The sequence below is a fragment of the Pan troglodytes genome, chromosome 13 (genome assembly GCF_028858775.2).
Source record: "Pan troglodytes isolate AG18354 chromosome 13, NHGRI_mPanTro3-v2.0_pri, whole genome shotgun sequence".
Classification (NCBI taxonomy): domain Eukaryota; kingdom Metazoa; phylum Chordata; class Mammalia; order Primates; family Hominidae; genus Pan; species Pan troglodytes.
The window spans coordinates 111,726,842-111,748,861 of record NC_072411.2 but is presented as its reverse complement, the minus strand read 5'-3'; the positions used below and the strand labels follow the sequence as shown (position 1 = coordinate 111,748,861).

The following is a 22,020-nucleotide window of genomic DNA, read 5'->3' as shown; positions in this document are numbered from 1 at the left end:
CTAAATTTGAGCTTTTACCACACATTGCAAGCATATTTCTGACACAGCTATCTAAAGACCCATGATGCCTTTATTTTATTTCACAGTTTATTCATGATTGACACAAATATAGTACTGACCTTAATTCCAGCCAGAAGTTATAAGATACTTCGGATTAGATCAATAAAATCTAAAAGAAGAAAAGAAAAATACCCAGTAAGTTAAATCAGTTGAACAATCTGGCTTTTTCTTTCACTAAGGAGGAAGATAAAATCAGAAGTGACTTGTTCCTCACTCCATAAAATGCACTGACTGAAACACATCCATTTACAATACATGACGGTTATGTATAATACAACTTTAAACTTAAAAATACATTCTACATTTTATTGAAAAAATATATATTAAATGCCAAAATTAGGTCCTATTTTTATTTTATACTTATTTAAAGTAGAAGTCCTATGTTTATATTCTAAAACAACCAACCAAAAAGAATTTTTAACACATTCTGTTCTTAATATGCTACCATTGCTCTTAAGAGATGTTTAATCAAAAATAATAAAACTCAGGCATTTTGATCCTGCCACAGACTGAATGCTAGTGTCCCCACCACCCCAAATTCATATGTTGAGATCCTAATCCCCCAATGTGATATTTGGAGGTGGGGCCTTTGGAAGGTGATTACTGCCCCTATAAAAGAGATCCCAGAAATATAAAAAGTGGACTGTGCCTTTATACACGAGATCACAGAGAGCGCTCTTACACCTTCTGCCTGCCATATGAAGGCGGAGGAAAAAACAGGAAGCAGGACCTCAGCAAAACCAATCTGCTGCTGCCTTGATCTTGAACTTCGCTGCTTCCAGAACTGGGAAAAATAAATTTCCCAGTTATGTTTGTTAGAACAGTCTGCACAGACTGACACAGGTCTTTAATCTGATTTAACATGCACAGAGAATCTGAAGATTTTTAGTCCTGGGTCGACAATCAGTCCAAACCTTTGCTAAAGGTAGCAAAGTTCAAATAAGACAATTCCAGTGGTAAACGATCAATCTTTCCATTGGTCTCTTGCACCTAAGTCTTGCTACTAAAATATGCTGAGAAGTAAATATGCAGAAAAGCATGTTGTCAAATGGAAGTATAAAGAAGGTAAACCAGGGACAAAAACAAACTTTTGTGCCAAAGTCAGCCTGTCTCTCGAACAGATAGTAAACAAAACAACTTCAAAATGACAAAAGAGACTCAACTCGCCACAGGGAGCATCTATGGCAGTCTCTAATTAAAAAGCAAGTTAGGTTCTAGAAGTATGTTTGTGAGTTAATTGGATAGAAAACAGCATATGTTCTTCTACATGTTAGAAATGTTTCATTATTAGACTCCTATGCTAAGCCCCAAAACTAAATTAGCCTAAAACTAGTTATTTACTGAAAAGAACAGTATAAAATAAGACAAAGAAAATACTAGTAAACCACAGAAAATACAACTGAATATGAAATAGTTGATTTTTAATCCTAAGGGCAGGTGTTTAAGAAAAGTAAACTTTGTCCTACAATAACGAAATGATAGGTTGATACATCTGTGGAGATTTTTTTTTAAGTATCTGAGGAAATTATGAAGGACATTTAAGATTAATGCCTTTAGTATATCTATCTTGACTTCAAACAAATGACATTATTTTACTTGGATACAAATATTATTTTTTGGCTATAAAGCCAACAGCTCTCTAACTGTCATGGTGGCCCAGGGCACCACTGTAAACTCTCAGGGGAATGGTGAAATGTTTTCTTTTTCTTTTCTTTTCTTTTTTCTGAGACAGGGTCTCACTCTGTCACCTAGTCTGGAGTGCAGGGGTGTGATCATGGCTCACTACAGCCTCAACCTCTCAGGCTCAATCAGTCCTCCCACCTCAGCCTCCGTAGTAGCTGGAACTACAAGCGTTAACCACTATGCCTGACTAAGTTTTGTATTTTTTGTAGAGATGGAGTTTCACCATGTTCCCCAGGCTGGTCTCAAACTCCTGAACTCAAGCAATCCACCCACCTTGGCCTCTCAAAGTGCTGGGATTACAGGCATAAGCCACCGTGCCTGGCCAAAATGTTTTCAATATATGAAAACAAAAACAAAAACAAAAAACCCACAGCAGTATCCATTAGGCAGCACAAAAACTATTAACTTAAAGTGGTTTGCGGTTTCAATATTAGATCACGCTACGTTCCTTTCAATGATGTTACAGCTTTGCAAAGTTGGGTTTTGATTTTGTTTGTGATATAAAAGCAAATACTGCATGAAACTCAACATGAAGTAAGAATGACAAAAACCTTGTTTCCATAAAAAAATTAAAGGAAATAAGAATGATGGTGTCCAGTGTGACTTCAAGGTTTGAGGGCTGGGCAGTATTCAACAGGCAAAAATCCCATTCGTAAGTGATTGTGGGTTTCTAAGCATAAAATAAAAATAGATTTGCTTTCAATTTATGTGTATCATTTTTTCAAAAGGCTACTAAGTTGTTAGGACTTAAACATATTATGTTAATTAAATGAAACTGTGAGGTATATCTTTTGGCCTAGAGGATCTTGAAAATAAAATTACTGAGATACTAAGGGTGCCATAAACTGAGAACATTTGGAACATTCCTGTTAAGCACAGTTTCTTGTTGTTTATTTTTTGTTTTGCTCCACAAATTTAATGAGAAAGTATGAGAAATTTAAAATAAAAATACTAGGAGAGTAAAGGAAAAAAGAGAAAGAAAAAATATGTCTCTAAAATATGAAGAAAAAATGCTAGGAGAGTGGGAAGGACAGTGATTCAACACACTCAGTGACTGTGTATGTGTGGCTGGGTTGCATGTGCACTATTGTGTGTGCAAGAGATGGCTAAAATAGAATGTACATAAGAACACTAGGCTATGAAAGACAGAGTGGATACACTGCCTATGTGTTCATTTTAATCATATTATCAATCATTATCCCCTAAGAAAAAAGGAGACACTGGAAAGGGATTGTGATTTAGGTCTAAATATTCACTAGGAAAAAAAAAATGATGGCTTGCACAGCAACGCGAACGTACTTAATGCCAGAAAGCTGAACCCTTTAAAATGGTTAAAATGTTAAATTTTACATTACGTATGTTTTACTACAATATAAAATAAGTGATGCTGTTATCCTAGGATCTTGCATGGTGTCTCATACAAAAACCTGCTCTATAATCGATAAATGCATACTGAGCAATGAAAACCAGGATGTTATTGCCACTTAACAACTCTTTAAAGAGAAAGTGGTTCACTAGTTGCCTGGAGTCAGGGAAAGTCTAACCTGAAACTGCCCATTTGTTTGCTTGCAAGTTTTAGGCCTCAATTTATCATTTGACTATAGCTACTTCTTGCTAATTGCTCTTTAACACAGATCAGCATCCTGATATATTTAATATTCTTTTAAATAGACTGGATTTCATTTCTTCTACGTGCACTCCCAAATATATACTTTCATAGCAAAAACAAAATGACACTGTGGGATTTTTTTTTTTAAAGTTGAGTTTTATGACACAGGAGCCTGACTTCTTTATGTATTCCATAATGTGTCTGGAAAGACATTCCAACTTACTTGTCCCTCTTCCAGTGTTCCTCCTCCCCACAACTGGAAGCCCCATCTCCAAGAAAAATCTTGCTTAGTCTCTTTTTTTTTTTTTTTTTTTTTTTCAGAGACAGGGTCTTGCTCTGTCAACCAGTCTGGAGTGCAATGGCACCATCTCAGCTCACTGCAACCTCCACCTCCTGGGTTCAAGTGATTCTCCTGCTTCAGCCTCCTGAGTAGCTGGGATTACATGTGCGCGTCACCACACCCAGCTAATTTTTGCATTTTTTAGTAGAGATGGGGTTTCAATACAGCATGATTCAAAAACAAACTGTATTCAAAATATTAATACTCTTTTAGGTATGTGAACTTTGTATTTGAACCCAATGTTTGCAGCACACAAAATATTGATAAACATTGTTAAATGAATAAAGGTGCTTACTGTCGTATTTTTTCCAATTCTATGTCAGATTTAAAGGAACAGTTGAAAATACCCTTTGTGGTGAGAATAAGAAAAAAAAATCCCATCCTTGTCTTACATTACTTCCATTGAAAGGATAGTCTCTTCAATAAATGGTGTTAGGTAAACTGGGTACTACATGCAAAAGAATGAAAATGGACTTTTATCTTACATCATGCACAAAAATCAACCCAAAATGGAATGAAAACTTAAATGTAAGACCTGAAACCATAAAACTCCTAGAAGAAAACATAGGGAATAAGCTTCTTGACATTGACTTTGGCAATGATTTTTTGAATATGACACCAAGAGCTCAGGCATCACAAGCAGAAACAAACAGGTGGGGCTACATCAAACTGTCCAAAAAAGGAAACAATCAACAAAATAAAAAGGTAACCTAGAGAATGGGAGAAAATATTTGCAAACCATATATCTGATAAGGGGTTAATATCCAAAATATAGGGCTGGGCGTGGGGGCTCATGCCTGTAATCCCAGCACTTTGGGAGGCCAAGGAGGGTGGAGTGCTTGAGTCTAGGAGTTTGAGACCAGTCTGGGAAACATGGAGAAACCCCAACTTTACAAAGAATACAAAAAATTAGCTGGGCATTGTGATGTGCACCTGTTGTCCCAGCTACCCAGGAGGCTGAGGTGGCAGGTTTGATTGAGCCCAGGAAATCGAGGCTGCAGTGAGCTGTGACTGTGCACTGAACTCCTGCCTGGGCAACGGAGTGAGACCCTGTCTCAGAAAAAAAAAAAAAAGAAAGAAAGAAAATCCGAAATATATAAGGAACAAACATGAAACAATATCTCAAAGCAAATAAATAAAAAAAACCTGATTTAAAAATGAGCAAAGGACCCCGAATAGACATTTTTCCAAAGAAGACATGACAGTGGCTAACAAGTTTATGAAAAGGTGTTTAATATCAGAAATCATCAGAGAAATGAAAATCAAAACCACAATGAGATAGCTATCTCACATCTGTTAGTATGGCTATCATTAAGAAGATAAAAAAATAAGTGTTGGATGTGGTGAAAAGGAAAGGGAACACTGTATACTGTTGATGGGAATGTAAATTGGTACAAGCGGTATGGAAAACAGTAAGGAGGTACCTCAAGAAATTAAAAAGGGAACTACAATTTGATCCAGAAATCCCACTACAGGGAAAATACACAAAGAAATGAAGTCGGTACCTTGAAGAGATATCTGCACTCCTGTGTTCATTGCAGCATTATTTACAATAGTCAAAATATGAAAACAACCAGTGTCTATCAACAGATGAATGGATTAAAAAATTGTGAGTTACTATACACAATGGAACATTATTAAGACTTTAAAAGGGAGATCCTGCCATTTGCAACAACATGAAAAAACCTGAACGGCATTACGGTAAGTGAAATAAGCCAGACACAGAAAGAAAAATACTGCATAATCTCACTTATGTGGAATCTTAAAAAGCTGAACTCATAGAAGCGGAGTAGAATGGTGGTTATCTGGAGGTGGGGAGGTTGGCGAAATAAGGACATGTTAGCCAAAAGATATAAGGTCACAATTATACAGGATGACTAAACCTAGAGGTCTAATGTATAGCATGACGACTATAGTTAATAATATTGTAAGGTCTACTGAAAATTTGCTAAAAGAATAGGTTTCAGGTGTTCTTATTTTTTAAAACAATAAGTGTGTGAGGAGACAGACATGTTAATTTGCTTCACTCTAGTAATCAATTCACTGTGTGTGTATATATATATCAAAATATGTTGCACACTTAAATATGTACAATTTTTATATAAAAATATTGGAAACACAGTTCTGAGGGAAAAGAGGTATTCATTTTTGACCTGGTGGGCTCAAGCTGTCCTGTGGCTTCTGTTTGTTTGCTTGCTTTTCTTATCTTAAGGAGAGCACTTTCATTTGCAGTGCCAGGAGCAGCTGCTTTGTAAATAACTCCCTGGAACTTTTTTTTTTTTCTTTTTTTCCAACCAAGCCAGTTATTGAGCAAATAGGCGCAGAATTGTGAAGATTGATGTTGCCCCAAGGCTCAGTCCTCACTGTGAACATCTGCCATTTCAAACACACAGGTCAAGACTTTTTGTGTAGTATTTTGCTAAACAATGCCCTAAGCAAAACGCAAATAAAATTATTTTCAATAGGATTTAGCATCTGCTTCCAGGCAGCTTAATGTATCAGCATACTAAAAGCACCAATTCTCCATCCTCTGTCTCTTTCTCCTCACCTAAAAGGTAAGAGAAATGTCACCAAATAATCTTGAGTTAATTGGTAAAGCTCTTCTTCCCCCTTGCCACACTCCTGCCCCAATGAGAAATGACTTCATGCCTCCATATTATAAATCATATTGTGATGGTCAGATAACATTATAAAGCCTATGTCAAACTAAAATAGGCCTGATTATACCTCACAAGGAATACAAGATGAAAATAGCAGACATCTTTTAGCTATTGGATTATCAAAGTTAATTGTGAGCTGAAAATTCACAATTTTTATATTTCTTATGCTTCTCCCTTGTTAAAGTTACACTTGAGTTTTCAAATTACAGAAATTGTTACTGCTTAAGTAACAGAAAAGTTACTACTGGAGTTACACCTTACAGAAACAAATGTTGGGAATACTGCAGTTATAAGATATTTTAAAAAATGGAAATGTTTTTTGTTTGTAATTCTTGTAATTCTCGTATTTTTAAGGTATAGAGTAGGCTTTTTTTTTTTTTTTGAGACAGGGTCTTACTCTATTGTCCCAGCTGGAGTGCATTGGAATGATCATGGCTCACTCCAGTCTCGACCTCCCCAGCCTCAGATGATCCTCCCGCCTCAGCCTCCTGAGTTGCTGGGACTACAGGCATGTACCACCATGCCCAACTAATTTTTCTATTTTTTTGGTAGAGACAGAGTTTCCCTATGTTGTACAGGCTGGTCTCAAACTCCCGGGCTCAAGTGATCCACCCTCTGAAATTGCTGAGATTATAGGCATAAGCCACCATACCCAGCTGGGTAGGGTTTTTGTTGTTGTTGTTTGTTTGTTATGTTTTTTAGCATCATTTAGAATTTTAGGGATCCAATGTTCTTTAACCTTAAAGAGTTCACTTAGTTAGAATCTAGTGGGATAAGGGAGGTTGTGAAAAAGCCAAAAGACAAAAAGCCATGATGGAAAAAAAAAAATTCCTATTGTCACAAGGAAATACTAACAGGGCTTTTGGGAGGTCAATGAAGGGGAGAAAAATCCTGTTATGAAGATAAAGATTCACAGAGGAATTTGCATTTGAGTTAGCCCTTGAAGGAGGTAAGGGATTTTGATAGGTGGAGATGGAGTGGGAAGGAGACCAATTCAGACAATGGACAGGACACCACAGAAACAAAGTAACAGAAGGATCAAAGCCCAGGGGGTGTTTGGAAAAATACCTAGCCTGGAGTATGACACATAAGAAGAGCAATAATTGGGTGAAAAGCTAAGTTGGCTCTATATAGGAAGTAATGACCTTGAATGACAATCTGAGGAGGCTATTCAATTAAACATATTTAATTTTGTAGGTGAAAGTGGACCGCTGAAGGTTTTAAATTCAAGAATGGCATAATTAGGAAATTTAATCTGGCAATATTATGTAGATTGGATCAGAGAGGGGAGTGCTTAAAGAAGTGTTCAAAAAAGTGGCTCCTTCAGAAGTCCAGGTGAATGGTAATGAAGTGACAATTCAGGTGGAGACAGTGTCCATATAAAGGAGAGTGTTACAACTATTGCATGGATATGTGTATTAGTCTGCTGAGACTGTGATATAGTTCTGATGTTTGTCTCCACCCAAATCTCATGTTGAATTTTATTCCCTATTGTTGGAGGTGGGGCCTGGAGGGAGGTGGCTGGATAATGGGGGCAGAGCTCTCATGGCTTGGTGCTGTCTTCATGATAGTGAGTTCTCACAAAATCCAGTCACTTAAAAGTGTGTGCCACCTCCTCCCGGCATTCTCCCTCTCCTTTTCCTCCCCACCCCCTGTCTCTCTTTCTGGCTTGCTCCTGCTTTCACCATGTGAAGTGCCTGCTCCTGTGTTGCTCTTCACCATGAGTAAAAGCCCCTTGAGGCCTCCCCAGAAACTGATGCTGGCACTGTGTTTCCTGTATGGATTGCAGAACCATGAGCCTATTAAACTTATTTTTTTAATAAATTACCCAGTCTTGGGTATTTCTTTATAGCAATGTAAGAACAGCCTAATACATTGAACTGAAGAGTGGGGTGTTGCTATAAAGATACATGGAAATGTGGAAGCAGCTTTGGAACTGGGTAATGAGCTGAGGTTGGAAGAGTCTGGATGGCTCAGAAGAAGACAGAAAGATGAGGGAAAGTTTGGAATTTTTTAGAGACTAGTTAAATTGTTGTGACCAAAATGCTGATAGTGATATGGACAGCAAAATCCAGGCTGATGAGGTCTCTGATGGAAATGAGGAACTTACTGGGAACTGGGGCAAAGGTCACATGTTTTATGTGTTAGCAAAGAGTTTGGCTGGATTGTGTCCATACCCTAGGGGTCTTTGGAAGTTTGAGCTTCATGGTGACTATACAGCGTATCTGGCAGATGAAATTTCTGAGCAGCAATACATTCAAGAGGTGGCCTGGCTGTTTCTAATAACCTACACTCAGAAGCAGGAGCAAAGAAAAGATTAAGAATTGGAATTTATATTTAAAAGGGAAGCACAGCATAAAAGTTTAGAAAATTTTCCATCTAACCATGTGGCAGAGAAAGAAAAAGCTTTTTTTGAGAGAGGAATTCAAGCAGGCTGTGGAACAACCACTTGCTAGAGAAATTTGCATAATGAAACCCCGCCAAGCACTCATAGCCAAGACAATGGGAAAAAGGCCTTGAAGGCATTTCAGAGAACTTCATGGCAGCCCCTCCCATCATAGGCCCAGAGGCCTATGAGGGAAGAATGTTTTTGTGGGCCAGGTCCAGGGCCCCACTACCTGGCACAGCCTTAGGATACTGTACTGCATTGGAAGCTCTGGCTGCAGCCTGTGCTCAAAGGACCCCAGACACTGTCATACCACAGCTCTGGAGAGCACAAACTGCTGTTAAGTCTTGGCAACCTCCATGTGTTGTTAAGCCTGAGGGTGCACAGAGTGCAAGAGTGAATGAGGCTTGGCACCTTCCACCTAGATTTCAAAGGATGTGTGGAAAAGCCTGGATGCCCAGGCAGAAGCCTGCTGCAGGGGCAGAGCCCCAACAGAGAACCTCTACTAGGGTAGTGCCAAGAGGAAATGTGAAGTTGGAACCCTCACATCTGGTCTCCACTGGGGCACTCCCTAGTGGAGCTGTGAGAAGGGGGTCACCACCCTCCAGACCTCAGACCAGCAGCTTGTATCCTGCACCTGGAAAAGCCGCAGGCACTCAACAACCTGTGAGAGCATCTGAGGGGTATGGGGAGGATGCACCCTGCAAAGCTAAAAGGGCAGAGCTAACCAAGGCCTTAGGAGCCCCCTCATTGTACCAGTGTGCTGTGGATGTAAGACATGGAGTCAAAAGATATTATTTTGGAGCTTTAAAGTTTAATAACTGTCCCTGCTAGGTTTTGAACTTGCGTGGGGCCTTTAGCCCCTTTCCTTTGGCCAATTTCTTCCTTTTGGAATATCAATGTTTACCCAGTGCCTATACCCCCATTGTATACTGGGAGTAAATAACTCTTTTTGATTTTACATGCTTGTAGATTGAAGGGATTTGCCTTGTTTCAAATGAGGCTTTGTACTTTTGAATTAATGCTGGAATGAGTTAAGACATTGGGGGACCATTGGGAAAGCATGACTGTATTTTGCAACATGAGAAGGACATGAAATTTGGAAAGGACCAGATGCAGGATGATATAGTTTTCATATTTGTCGCCACCCAATTCTCATGTTGAATTGTAATCCCCAGTGCTGGAGGTGGGGCCTAGTAGGAGGGGTTTGGATCATGGAGGTGATCCCTTATGGCTTGGTACTGTTTTGTGATAGTGAGTTTTCATGAGATCTGGTCATTTAAGAGAATATGGAGCCTCCCATTCTACTCTCTCTTTCTCTCTTGTTCTCTCCATTGCTTGCTTCTGCTTTGACTACGTGAAGTGCCCACTCCTGCTTTGCTTTCTGCCAGGAGAAAAAGCTCCCTGAGTCCTCCCCATAAGCTGATGCCAGCACTATGTTTCCTGTATAGCCCACAGAACTGTGAGCCAATTAACCTCTTTTCTTTGTAAATTCCAGTCCTAAGTATTTCTTTATAGCAATGCAAGAGAATGGCCTAATATAGTCTAACATAACAAAATGCCCTAGACTATGTGGCTTACACAACAGATATTTACTTTTTCACAGTTCTGGATGTTGGAGGGGTGAGATCAAGTGCCAGCATGGTCAGGTTCTCGTGAGGGCTATATTCCTGGCTTGTAGACAGCCACATTCTCACTATGTCCTCACATGGTGGAGAAAGAAAGACATGAAGATGGGTAGGGAAATTTAGAGAACTCTCTTTTCCTCCTCTTATGAGGCCACCAACCCTACTGGATTAGGGCCCCACTCTGATGACTTTGTTTAACCTTAATTACCTGCTACAAGCCCTATTTTTAAACGGTCACACTGGCACTTAGAACTTCAACATATGGATGGGGTGGGGCACAACTCAGTCCATAACAGTATTTACAGTCCATACAGAATTTAGGGATTAAAGCCAGGCATGGTGGCTCACACCTCTAATCCCAGCACTTTGGGAGACCAAGGCAGAAGACTGCTTGAGGCCAGGAGTTTGAAACCAGCATAAGCAATATAGAGAGACCACTACAAAAACAATTTTTTTAAAAAATTAGCCAGGCATGGTAGTGCACACCTGTAGTCCTAGCTACTGGGGAGGCTGAAGCCAGAGGCATATGAGGTTACAGTGAGCTATGATTGCACCACTGAAATCCACCCTTGGCAACAGAGTCCCTGTCTCACACACACAAAAAAAGAATTTAAGGATTCATTGGCCAGGAAAGGCACAGGATGAAGAAAGGAGCCAAGAGAATTTTGAGAGTGTAAGAAAAACAGACTCCCAGTACATTCTTAGAAACAGGAAAGCCTGAAGGGAGATCAGGTTGCTGGGTAAAAGTAGAGGATAATGGGCTTTATTAGACACATTAAGTGTGAGTTTCTGGCAGGATAATAAAGGAAAGGTATTCATCAGGCAACTGACCTATTCATGGAGGGTATGATTTTATGTGATATGCAAAGGAATAAAAACTCAGTATCCAAACAAAACAATAAAGGAGTTAAATTTGTGGTGATATAATTAGGCAAAATATACCAATATAGGGTTATAGGGTCAGAGGTACATGTTCCAAAACATAGAATTAAGTTGTCTAGACAGCTCATATTATTGTATATTTAATCACACTTTGCCTTGACAGGTAGATATAACATTAATAGAGTGCTGGCTATGTGTAAGCCCATATTGTTCTTAATGAATGCCATATCCTGCCTGCCCAGACTGTGGGCTGCTCTGGGTCAATGACCCAGCAAATCTATGTTTGTATTCCAAGCACTTAGTGTGGTATACGGCACAAAGTCAGGAATCTATAAATGTGGAATGACTCACTCCCCAGAAAAAGAGGCTGAGTCATGAGCACTCCAACTAATTTCACCTCTAGACATTGTATTATTCATACAAAACATCATAGGAAGCGAGGCATGAGGTAAGGCTCTTAATGGAATGTTCTGTACTCTGACATGTTTGCTGTAGCTGCCATAACAATGCTGGAAAAGAAAGTTAAGGCTAAAAAGGCCAGTTACATGCTGGGGAATTGAAACTATTTCATCCATTTGCTGTCACAACCCTGAACATAAAATGACTAGGTGATGCAGTAACTAGAAATAAATGTCAGTTGAAAATGAAGAACTTTCAAATGTCTAAATCATGGAATTTGTTTTATGAAGGCTACAGTACCATTCTAATACAAAGCAACAATTATAGGAAATGAGTATTAAGTATTTAATACAACTCAATCATTCTACAAAGTTTGTCAGATGCATTATTGATTTAATCATCACAAGGACCAAACACAGTAGATACTATTTTTATTCCTAGGAGAAAACTAAGCTTATAAAGATTGAATATCCAGTACCTTTCTGTTTGTTAGTTTTCCTTCTAACAGTCAGGTCCCTCTTCTGCAGGTCTGCTGGAGTTTGCTGGAGGTCCACTCCAGACCCTCTTTTCCTGGGTATCACCAGCAGAGGCTGCAGGACAGTAAAGATTGCTGACTGCTCCTTCCTCTGGAAGCTTTGTCCCAGATGGACACCCGCCAGATGCTAGCCGGAGCTCTCCCGTATGAGATGTCTGTCATCCCCTACTGGGAGGTATCTCCCCGTTATGAGGCACGGGGGTCAGGGGCTCATTTGAGGAGGCAGTCTGTCCCTTAGCAGAGCTCGAGCACTGTGCTGGGAGATCTGCCGCTCTCTTCAGAGCTGGCAGGCAGGAACATTTAAGTCAGCTGAAGCTGTACCCACATCCCCCTCTTCCCCCAGGTGCTCTGTCGCAGGGAGATGGGAGTTTTATCCACAAGCCCCTGACTAGGGCTGCTGCCTTTCTTTCAGAGATGCCCTGTCCAGAGAGGAGGAATCTACAGAGGTAGTCTGGCTACAGCAGCTTACGGCGGTGTGCTGGGCTCCACCCAGTCCAAACTTCGGGTGGCTTTGTTTACCAATGTCTTTTATTAAGGCAAAGAAATAACAAAAATCACAGATAAGGTGGAATATATACACATATATGGCCAGCATATATTATTTTTTCATCTTCTGTTTTTAAGTTTAGAGCACTGACAGATTTTCCTACCTATATAATTCTCTAAGGAGTTCTGGCATATTCAAATTCAGGCAGAAACAATAGGGGAAAACTTGCTTTGAAGAAACTTGAAAACCAATGATAAATTTTTGAAATGAAAATATCTCAATCTCTTTTAGTTCTTTCTGTGTTTTCAGTGGGACAAAAACTTTGGAAGATGGCAATATTAATTTATTTGTTTTTTAAAGTGAAAGCAAGTCTATTAAGAAAGTAAAGGAATAAAGAATAGCTACTCCATAGGCATAGCAGCCCTGAGGGCTGTTGGTTGTCCATTTGTATGGTTATTTCTCGATTATATCCTAACAAGGGGTAAATTATTCATGCTTCACCTTTTTAGACCATACAGGGTAACTTCATGATATTGCCATGGGATTTGTAAACTGTCATGGCGCTGGTAGGACTATAGCAGTGAGGATGACCAAAGGTCACTCTCATAACCATCTTGGTTTCAGAGGGATTTAGCTGGCTTTTTTTTTTTTTTTTAAATTATACTTTAAGTTTTGGGATACCTGGGCAGAACATGCAGGTTTGTTACATAGGTATACACGGGCCACGGTGGTTTGCTGCACCCATCAAACAGTCATCTACATTAGGTATTTCTCCTAATGGTATCCCTCTCCTTGCCCCCCACCTCCCCGACAGGCCCCGGTGTGTGATGTTCCCTGCCCTGTGCCCATGTTCTCATTGTTCAACTCTCACTTATCAGTGAGAATGTGCAGTGTTTGGTTTTCTGTTCCTGTGTTAGTTTGCTGAGAATGATGGTTTCCAGCTTTATCCATGACCCTGCAAAGGACATGAACTCGCTCTTTTTTATAGCTGCATAATATTCCATGGTGTATGTATGCCAAATTTTCTTTATCCAGTCTAACATTGATGGGCATTTTGGTTGGTTCCAAGTCTTTGCTATTGTGAAGAGTGCTGCAATAAACATACAAGTGCATGTGTCTTTATGGTAGAATGATTTATAATCCTTTGGGTATATACCCAGTAATGGGATTGCTGGGTCAAATGGTATTTCTGGTTCTAGATCATTGAGGAATTGCCATACTGTCTTTCACAATGGTTGAACTAATTTACATTCCCACCAACAGTGTAAAAGCATTCCTATTTCTCTATATCCTCTCCAGCATCTATTGTTTCCTGACTTTTTAATGATCACCATTCTAACTGGCATGAGATGGTATCTCATTGTAGTTTTGATTTGCTTTTCTCTAATGACCAGTGATGAGGAGCTTTTCTTCATATGTTTGTTGGCCACATAAATGTCTTACTTTGAGAAGTGTCTGTTCATATCCTTTGCCCACTTTTTGGTGGGATTGTTTTTTCTTGTGAATTTGTTTAAGTTCCTTGTAGACTCTGGATATTAGCCCTTTGTCAGATGGATAGATAGCAAAAATTTTCTCCCATTCTGTAGGTTGCCTGTTCACTCTGATGACAGTTTCTTTTGCTGTGCAGAAGCTCTTTAGTTTCATTAGATCACATTTGTCATTTGTCAATTTTGGCTTTTGTTGCCATTGCTTTTGGTGTTTTAGTCATGAAGTCTTTGCCCATGCCTATGTCCTGAATGGTATTGCCTAGGTTTTCTTCTAGGGTTTTTATGGTTTTAGGTATTATGTTTAAATCTTTAATCCATCTTGCATTAATTTTTGTATACAGTGTAATGAAGGGGTCCAGTTTCAGTTTTCTGCATATGGCTAGCGAGTTTTCCCAACATCATTTATTAAATAGGGAATCCTTTCCCCATTGCTTGTTTTTGTCACGTTTGTCAAAGATCAGGTGGTTGTAGATGTGTGGCATTATTTCTGAGGCCTCTGTTCTGTTCCATTGGTCTATGTATCTGTTTTGGTACCAGTACCATAACATTTTGGTTAATGTAGCCTTGTAGTATAGTTTGAAATCAGGTAGCGTGATGCCTCCAGCTTTGTTCTTTTTGCTTAGGATTGTCTTGGCTATACAGGATCTTTTTTGGTTCTGCATGAAATTTAAAGTAGCTTTTTCCTAATTCTGGGAAGAAAGTCAGTGGTAGCTTGATGGGAATAGCATTGAATCTATAAATTACATTGGGCAGTATGGCCATTTTCACAATATTGTTTCTTCCTATCCATCAGCACGGAATGTTTTTCCATTTGTGTGTGTCCTCTCCTATTTCCTTGAGCAGTGGTCGTAGTTCTCTTTGAAGAGGTCCTTCACATCCTTGTAAGCTTTATTCCTAGGTATTTTATTCTCTTTATAGCAATTGTGAATGGGAGTTTGCTCAAGATTTGGCTCTGTGTCTGTCTATTATTGGTGTATAGGAATGCTTGTGATTTTTCCACATTAATTTTGTATCCTGAGACTTTGCTGAAGTTGCTTATCAGCTTAAGGAGATTTTGGGCCTGACGATGGTGTTTTCTAAATATAGAATTATGTCATCTGCAAACAGAGATAATTTGACTTCCTCTATTCTTATGTGAATACCCTTTATTTCTTTCTCTTGCCTGACTGCTCTGGCCAGAACTTCTAATACTATGTTAAATAGGAGTGGTGAGAGAGGGCATCCTGTTCCAGTTTTCAAACGGAATACTTCCAGCTTTTGCCCATTCAGTGTGATACTGGCTGTGGGTTTGCCATAAATAGCTGTTATTATTTTGAGATATGTTCCATCAATACCTAGTTTATTGAGTGCTTTTAGCATGAAGGGGTTTTGAATTTTATCAAAGGCCTTTTCTGCATCCATTGAGATAATCATGTGTTTTTTGTCATTGGTTTTGTTTATGTGATGGATTACATTTATTGATTTGCATATGTTGAACCAGCCTTGCATCCAAGGGATGAAGCCAACTTGATCATAGTCGATAAGTTTTTGATGTGCTGCTGGATTTGGTTTGCCAGTATTTATTGAGGATCTTCGCATCGATGTTCATCAGGGATATTGGGCTGAAATTTTCTTGTTTAGTTGTGTCTCTGCCAGGTTTTGTTATCAGGATGATACTGGCCTCATAAAATGAGTTAGTGAGGAGTCCCTCTTTTTTTATTGTTTGGAATAGTTTCAGAAGGAATAGTAACAGCTCCTCTTTGTACCTCTGGTAGAAGTTGGCTGTGAATCCATCTGATCCTGGGTTTTTTTTGGTTGGTAGGCTATTAATTACTGCCTTAATTTCAGAACTTGTTATTGATCTATTCAGGGATTCGACTTCTTCCTGATTTAGTCTTGGGAGGGTGTATGTTTCCAGAAATGTATCCATTTCTTCTAGATTGTCTAGTTTATTTGTGTAGAGGTGTTTTATAGTATTCTCTGATGGTAGTCTGTATTTCTGTGGGATCAGTGGTGATCTCCCTTTTATCAATTTTTATTGTGTCTATTTGATTCTTCTGTCTTCTTTATTGGTCTGGCTAGTGGTCTATCTATTTTGTTAATCTTTTCAAACAAACTAGCTCCTGGATTCATTGATTTTTTTGAAGGGTGTTTCATGTCTCTCTCTCCTTCATTTCTGCTCTGATCTTAGTTATTTCTTGTCTTCTGCTAGCTTTTGAATTTGTTTGCTCTTGCTTCTCTAGTTCTTTTAATTGTGATGTTAGGGTGTCAATTTTAGATCTTTCCCACTTTGTCCTGTGGGCATTTAGTGCTATAAATTTCCCTCTAAACACTGCTTTAGCTGTGTCTCAGAGATTCTGGTACATTGTGTCTTTGTTCTCATTAGTTTCAAAGAACTTATTGATTTCTGCCTTAATTTTGTTATTTACCCAGTAGTCATTTAGGAGCAGGTTGTTTGGTTTCCCTGTAGTTGTGCAGTTTTGAGTGAGTTTCTTAATCCTGAGTTCTAATCTGATTGCACTGTGGTCTGAGAGACTGTTATGATTTGTGTTCTTTTGCATTTGCTGAAGAGTGTTTTACTTCCGATTATGTGGTCGATTTTAGAATAAGTGCTATGTGGTGCTGAGAAGAATGTATATTCATTTGATTTGGGGTGGAGAGTTCTATAGATGTATATTGGGTCTGCTTGGTCCAGAGCTGAGTTCAAGTCCTGAATATCCTTGTTAATTTTCTGTCTCCTTGATCTGTCTTATTTGACAATGGGGTGGTAAAGTCTCCCACTATTATTGTGTGGGAGTCTAAGTCTCTTTGTAGGTCTCTAAGAACCTGCTTTATAAATCTGAGTGCTCCTGTATTGGGTGCATATATATTTAGGATAGTTAGCTCTTCTTGTTGCATTGATCAGGGCATTGGTGTGGGTAATGCCCTTCTTTGTCTTTTTTGATCTTTGTTGGTTTAAAGTCTGTTTTATCAGAGACTAGGATTGCCACCCCTGCTTTTTTTTTTTTTTTTCTTCTTTCCATTTGCTTGGTAAATCTTCCTCCATCCCTTTATTTTGAGCCCATGTGTGTCTTTGCACACGAGATGGGTCTCCTGAATGCAGCACACCAGCGGGTCTTGACTCTTTTAACCAATTTGCCAGTCTGTGCCTTTTAATTGGGGCATTTAGCCCATTTACACTTAAGGTTCGTATTGTTATGTGTGAATTTGATTTCCATCATTATGATGCTACCTGGTTATTTTGGCCATTAGTTGATGCAGTTTCTTCATAGTGTCGATGGTCTTTACATTTGGCTTGTTTTTGCAGTGTCTGGTACCGGTTTTTCCTTGCCACATTTAGTGCTTCCATCAGGAGCTCTTTAAGGCAGGCCTGGTGATGACAAAATCCCTCAGCATTTGCTTGTCTGCAAAGGATTTTATTTCTTCTTTGCTTATGAAGCTTAGTTTGGCTGGATATGAAATTCTGGGTTGAAAATTCTTTCCTTTAAGAATGTTGAATATTTTCCCCCACTCTCTTCTGGCTTGCAAGGTTTCTACAGAGAGATCTGCTGTGTCTGATGGGTTTCCCTTTGTGGGTAACCCAACCTTTATCTCTGGCTGCCCTTAACATTTTTTCTTTCATTTCAATCTTGGTGAATCTAACGATTATGTGTCTTGGGGTTGCTCTTCTTAAGGAGTATCTCTGCAGTGTTCTTTGTATTTCCTGAATTTGACATTGGCCTGTCTTGCTAGGTTGGGGAAGTTCTCCAGGATAATATACTGAAGTGTGTTTTCCATCTTGGTTCCATTCTCCCCATCACTTTCAGATACACCAATCAATTGTAGGTTTGGCGTTTTCACATGGTCCCATATTTCTTGGAGGCTTTGTTCATTCTTTTTTATTATTTTTTCTCTAATCTTGTCTTCACGCTTTATTTCATTAAATTGATCTTCAATCTCTGATATCCTTTCTTCCACTTGATCAATTTGGCTATTGATACTTGTGTATGCTTCATGAAGTTCTCGTGCTGTGTTTTTCAGCTTCATCAGGTCATTTCTGTTCTTCTCTAAACTGGTTATTCTAGTTAGCAATTCCTCTAACCTTTTATCAAGGTTCTTAGCTTCCTTTCATTGGGTTAGAACATGCTCCTTTAGGTTGGAGGAGTTTGCTATTACCCACCTCCTGAAGCCTACTTCTGTCATTTCATCAAACTCATTCTCCGTCCAGTTTTGTTCCCTTGCTGGCGAGGAGTTATGATCCTTTGGTGGAGAAGAAGTGTTCTGGTATTTGGGATATTCAGCATTTTTTCACTGTTGTTTTCCTCATCTTTGTGGATTATCTACCTTTGGTCTTTGTTGTTGGTGACCTTCAGATGGAGTTTTTGCTTGGTTGTCCTTTTTGTTGATGTTGAGGCTATTCCTTTCTGCTTGTTAGTTTTCCTTCTGACAGGCAGGTCCCTCTTCTGCAGGTCTGCTGGAGTTTGCTGGAGGTCTACTCCAGACCCTCTTTGCCTGGGTATCACCAGCAAAGGTTGTAGGACAGTAAAGATTGCTGACTGCTCCTTTCTCTGGAAGCTTTGTCCCAGATGGACACCCACCAGATGCCAGCCAGAGCTCTCCTGTATGAGGTGTGTGTTGTCCCCTGCTGGGAGGTATCTCCCCGTTAGGTGGCACGGGGGTCAGGGACCCACTTGAGGAGGCAGTCTGTCCCTTAGCAGAGCTCGAGCACTATGCTGGGAGATCTGCTGCCCTCCTCAGAGCTGGCAGGCAGGAATGTTTAAGTCGGCTGAAGCTGTACCCACATCCCCCCCTTTCCCCAGGTGCTCCGTTGCAGGGAGATGGGAGTTTTATTTATAAGCCCCTGACTGGGGCTGCTGCCTTTCTTTCAGAGATGCCCTGGCTAGAGAGGAGAAATCTAGAGAGGCAGTCTGGCTATAGTGGCTTTTCGGCACTGTGGTGGGCTCTGCCCAGTCCAAACTGCCTGGCAGCTTTGTTTACACTGTGAGGGGAAAGCCACCTACCCAAGCCTCAGTAATGGCAGACACCCCTCCCCCCACCAAGCTCGAGCGTCCCAGGTTGATTTCAGACTGCTGTGCTGGCAGCAAGTGTTTCAAGCCAGCGGATCTTAGCTTGCTGGATTCTGTGGGGGTGGGATCCACTGAGCTAGACCACTTGGCTCCCTGGCTTCAGCCCCCCTTTCCAGGGGAGTGAATGGTTCTGTCTCACTGGCCTTCCAGGTGCCACTGGGGTATGAAAAAAAAAAAACTCCTGCAGCTAGTTCAGTGTCTGCCCAAACGACCATCCAGTTTTGTGCTTGAAACCCAGGGCCTTTGTGGTGTAGGCACCCGAGGCAACCTCCTGGTCTACAGGTTGCGAAGACCATGGGAAAAGCGTAGTATGTGGGCCAGATAGCTCCGTCTCTCACGGCACAGTCCCTCAGGGCTTCCCTTGGCTAGGGGAAGGAGTTCCCTGACCTCTCGTGCTTCCTGGGTGAGGCGACACCCCACCCTGCTTCTGCTTGACCTCCATGGGCTGCGCCCACTGTCTAACTAGTCCCATTGAGATGAACCAAGTTCCTCAGTTGGAAATGCAGAAATCACACACCTTCTGCGTTGGTCTCTCTGAGAGCTACAGACAGGAGCTGTTCCTGTTTGGCCGTCTTGCCCAGGAATCCAGCAGTATTTATTTTTTAAAGAAGCTTGTTGCCATTACCTCAAAGATGTATGGCAAAAAGTTCTTACATATTCCCAACCAAGTTCCTTTTGTTTTTCCTTCTTTTTAATTTTTATTTTATCTATGTTAGGTATATAAATAGTTTAAGAGGCTACCTTACTCAAGGTTTATGATAAAAACAGCAATAAGAAGTATGAGTTATTTGAAAGTTAAAATGCATCTGAATAATGATGTATTTATGTGGATAATGAAGTAATAGAGTTGAGTGATGAATCTGCAAAAGCCCCTAAGCTTATTTTTATCCATTTATTCAAATCATTTGTCTTCAAAGTCTGAGTTTTTCCTTGAAATGCCTTTATGGTTAACTGAATGCATTATTAATTATTTGTTGAAAATCTTTCACAGAACATCTTCTCATTAATACTCAGATTTACAACTGAGCTTTGTAAACATGTAGGATAAACCTGAGGCACATGTCAGGCAGGCAGCTGTGTCTAACATTGGGGTGCTTTTAAGATTAATACTACAACCTAGATTTTCTCCAATTTGGAAAGTACACATCCTCCTAGGCCTACCAAACCATCATTTTGTCATCTGAGTGAAACCTGAATTTCAAAGGAATGTACAGCTATAGGCAATCCTTGACAATAGAGTAAATCTGTTCCCCAAAGCTCTAATTTCCTGAAAGCTTTGGCAATGCACTACTAATAAGCCAAAATGGAGCATTCCACAGATTTCTGGACCCACTTCTCTGAGTCAGAGGCTTTCTCTCGGGTGAGTTCAGGTGTAGGTAACTCCTTCTGTGTTGCTGTTATAACTAAAGTTCTGCATAATTTAATAAATAAAATTGCAAATCCCCAAAAGAGGTATATGAGAATTGACTTCAGACCTATTTATTATAAAGTATATTTTCATACATTTTAATGTTATTATTGCATTTCATGTTACATAAAAGGGACCAAAAAACGGTCAGAATTCTAATGGAATCTATATACTACAAAAGGAAATCCCATGTCTGGAACAAATGTAGCTGCAGCAAAAGTTAGGGTTTCCCATAAGTCTGAAAATATTAATCTATGACACAGATCTGCTGTTAATCCATGTTACATATTAAGTACTTCCTCAGATTCCATTATCTTTCAACTGTACTAATCAAGAGTTAATGCTTTAATTTTCCCCTGAAGTAGCACTGGAGCAGAAAGTATTATAACGGAATGAAAATAGCTTAAATCAACTTACATTTTCCCCTATAATTCACATATAAACAATCTTATATTTGTAATTTTTCAATAACGTATTTAAAACCACAAGCAAAACATTATAAATGATGGTTAAATTTCTGATCTGACCAATTTCATCTTTAGTATAATTGAAGCGGTGCTGAACACCTAAATAGAATGTTTATAGCCTGACTGTGAACCAAGACATATCTGCATCTTTATTCTACTGTAAGAAAGTTTTCCCTAGGCTGGGTGTGGTGGCTCATGCCCATAATTCCAGCACTTTGGGAGGCTGAGGCGGGTGGATCATGAGGTCAGGAGATCAAGAGCATCCTGGCCAATATGGAAAAACCCCATCTCTACTAAAATACAAAAAACTAGCTGGGCATGGTGGTGCACTCCGGTACTCCCAGCTACTCAGGAGGCTGAGGCAGGGGAATCGCTTGAATCTGGGAGGCAGGGGTTGCAGTGAGGTGAGATCGCACCACTGCACTCCAGCCTGGCGACAGAGCAAGACTCCATTAAAAAAAAAAAAAAAAATTTCCCAAGCAAATAGAATATACAAGGAGGTTAGTTATTCATTCTTTTAACTAATGTTTTTTGAAGACATGCTTCAGGGCAAGGCAGATACTTTTCTAGGAACTGGGATATAATGATGGTGAAGAAGTTGTCAACAAGGTTCCTGCACTTTTGAAGCTTACATTCCTATAGTGGAACACAAATACTTAAGAGAATGATGACTGCTATGAAGAAGATAAAGCAGGGTATGAGGTTAGACAATGAATGGTAGTTGGGAGCTTTCTCCATCCCCAATTTAAGCAACAAGAAAGAAGCAGAAGCTGAAAAGACATTTATCATAGCAAGAAAGCTAGGCCCTAACCTTCTGCCCTTTCAGAAGGGAACATTTCCAACTAACAGATCCCTGATCTACAACTGTCCAGCCACAGATTAATCACAGGAGTGTTAAGTTAGAAAGTGCAAATGACAAATTCATGTGAATTTTGAATGCGCAC

General features: G+C 39.8%; 1 protein-coding gene across 28 annotated transcripts in view; it reads right to left on the bottom strand.

Annotated features, from left to right (window-relative positions):
• Nucleotides 1-22,020, bottom strand: part of MAP2 (microtubule associated protein 2) — a 310,061-nt gene that overhangs the window by 225,798 nt on the left and 62,243 nt on the right. For all 28 annotated transcript variants that reach the window (XM_024355043.3, XM_054679276.2, XM_054679277.2 and 25 more), the window contains exon 2: nucleotides 120-169. The gene's annotated coding sequence lies outside the window, so the exon portion shown is untranslated. The remainder of the gene's footprint in view (nucleotides 1-119; nucleotides 170-22,020) is intronic.